This window comes from Pithys albifrons, chromosome 1, assembly GCF_047495875.1.
Source record: "Pithys albifrons albifrons isolate INPA30051 chromosome 1, PitAlb_v1, whole genome shotgun sequence".
NCBI lineage: Eukaryota > Metazoa > Chordata > Aves > Passeriformes > Thamnophilidae > Pithys > Pithys albifrons.
This window is the reverse complement of record NC_092458.1, coordinates 44,444,216-44,447,167: the sequence shown is the minus strand read 5'-3', so window position 1 is coordinate 44,447,167 and position 2,952 is coordinate 44,444,216. Positions and strand designations below refer to the sequence as shown.

The 2,952-nt window shown below is 40.6% G+C and overlaps 1 pseudogene; it reads left to right on the top strand.

Moving 5' to 3' along the window:
- The first annotated feature begins 1,878 nt into the window (after positions 1-1,878).
- On the top strand, positions 1,879-1,994 carry LOC139681232 (5S ribosomal RNA; annotated as a pseudogene).
- The last annotated feature ends 958 nt before the right edge of the window (positions 1,995-2,952 follow it).

Genomic DNA, 2,952 nt, shown 5'->3' with positions numbered 1-2,952 from the left:
TGTATTGAAAAACATCCAATCTGATAATCATCAAACCGAAACTCTTCTTGAAACAGAAACACAACAGCATTTGTATACATATACTCTTCCTCTAACAGTTTCTAAAGAAATCAAACTGTTTGGTCCAGTTACCTGCTGCTGAGTGCTCTTCAGCCTCTAACATGATAAAACAAGTCCAAATGGATAAATATGCCAGTGGTCCAGCAAAACTAATAAAGCTCTTGCTCTCACTTTTAACAGAAATGGTGCCTTTATCCAGTGTTATTATAGTTTATGAAACACTTTTCATGCTTTATTTAGACCACAAAATTTTAAAGAACTGTAAAACTCTTTTTGTCTCTATTGTTCATTTAGTGCCACAACAAATAAGCTATTGGACAACCTCCTGTAAATAGCTAAATCTTTCCCATATTCCAACCATAACTTGAGACAGAAGAAAAACTGCAGACTGTGAAAGCAAATCCTGGAAATAAGTGGGTCAGAAGTCTAGTGGAGTAGAAGTGCCAGTTTTGTGGCTGTTGGGCCGCATGGAGCTTGCCAGAATACAAATGCTCCCTCTTTATTCAGGCAAGGCACCAGCAGCAGGACTGTGCTGGCTCAGGGACTACTGAGCTACCTTGGTCATGGCAAGGAAGGAAACAAGGTAGAAGGGGCAGCTGTGGTCAGGGCCAGTGGGTCATCCTGGGGCCTGGAACCCAGATGCCCACCCAGCATTGTTCTGACTCCTCAAGGGACCATGGCAGGAAGGGATTGCTGTGGAACACTTGAGTCACTGCAAGACCTCCTGGTGCTTGCAGCTTTCTGAAATACTTATGCCTTGAGCTGTCAGCTATAGGAAGATGTGGAAGTGAATTTCACAAGGTGGGGAAAATTAGGAGGTTTTGTACAAGACTACAGATTTGGGGAAAAAAGCATAATTTGGATCCTTTACTAAAAAAAAAAATAAAAGTCAATTCCTGGAACAGTGTCTGTCCTTTTAAAGAGAAAAAACCTTAACTTTAGGCTTCTAATAATCATAGGCTTTGCTGTAATATGAGGAGAGAGATTGTCACTAAACTATTTGGAAAATCTGAGGAAAAATCAAATTACATCCAAATCTATGGAAGTCTACATAGTTATGAATATATGATTTGCTAAAGAACCACTTACTAAGTGTGGGTGTGACTAAAGCTCTGCCATGACCAGAAAAACAGACAAAACTGAGGCGGCACCATTGTGGGTTATTTCAGCTACCTCTGAAACCAAAACCAATGTTTCCATCACAGCAGCACTGCATTCCCTCCTGAAGAAGGTGGGAGAGGGCTGGAGGAAAGGGCTTTTCCTTTATTTTACTCTTCTATTTTTTTTAAATAACAGCCTGCTCCTTAATAAATTAACTAAGGTTCTGACTTTACCTCAAAATTACAAATGAAAAACCTAGATCACATGTTCTTTATCAATGGAACTGTTTTCTTAATCGTAGTCTCAACCTCTTTGGCTGAACTTCAATGAATGAACACTTACTTAAATTGTAGTTTGAGAAAATTGTTAAGCTGCCAAAGCCAAGTCAGAGGCTATATGGAGCTGGGAATTCTAACCTTAGTGATTCTATGATGCTTATACATTTCTATGTGAACTTCCCTACCTTTCACACTATATTGAATTAAAAAGGATGATAAAATATTAACCCACATCTGTCCATCTCCTAAGCAAGGTGTACTGCTAACATTGTCATTTCCCAGCAGATAAACACTGAGCTTTCTTGAAGGAGTTAAAAAAAAGCATTTCTTTCATTCAGATGGTACCAAATAAAACCTAGAACAAATGTCTTCAAGGACTACAGCTTTTCAAGGCAGGCTGGGTTTGCAAGGTAGGAGTAATGAGTGTATTACTTGGATTAACTATGGCCGTGCCACCCTGCCACCCAATCCCATCAGATCTTGGAAGCTCAGCAGGGTCAGCCCCAGTTAGTACTTGGATGGGAGACCTCCTGGGAATACCGGGGGCTGTAGGTTGTAGTCCCGAGGACTTCACTGTCACTGTCCAATCTCGCTCAGCCGTGGCAGATGAACCTTAGCAGTCAAAGGGTGGGGCCAGTTCTGCCCACACTGTGCCTCACCTGAAAAATCCACTGTGCAGGCTCGAAGGACACACCCACGTGGAGAGACCCCTTCCCAAATCTTGGTTCTCGAAGCCTAGCCATGATGATTACCTGGATTATACAGAAAAATATCTTTGATATCTTATCATACCAAGAAATTTGCTCAAACTGCATGAGGCTGCTCCCACTTTGTGCAAGCTCTTACTTCCTCACAAGGAAATAGACTTGCTTCAAATCCCTGACTCACTGTTGCCAACAAATCTGATAGAGGTATCAAATTCTCCGTAGTGTGTAGAGCAAGAAATGTGTAACAGAGTTTAATTTTTTTCCAGTTTGAACACAGTGGAGAGAGGAATGAGGAAGAAATGTGATAATGTGACCAACCATGGCTTTGACTGTCTCAGCAGTTGTGCTGTGTCTTTCCAACAGATTACTTGCAACAGTGGTATTACTACTTCAGCAGCCATATGTATATGAGGGGTTTTTCGCAACAGGGGGAAAACACATGCAGCTCATTTTAATGAAAAATAAAATTAGCATTCAGTAAAACTAAATGCTAGTACTAAATAAATAACACATTAGCACTAATATTTCATTAAAAACTATACTGAAGATTTCATACAGTAAAAAAACATCAAAAACAACCCTGAGGCAAATCTAGTCTTCGGAAAATATTTTTCTGCCAGCGAAAAGTGCAGGAATCCCAAAAGCTCCATATTCACAACAAAAAGCTTCTCCAGCAAAGTTAGCAACAGACAGATTTAAGATAGGCAGTCAAGAAGGGTCAAGAAGGGCTGGTATAAGAAGGGTCAAGAAGGGCTGGTATAACAAGGCTCAAAGCTGCTCAAGCTACACTTGGAAATGCTGCAGAA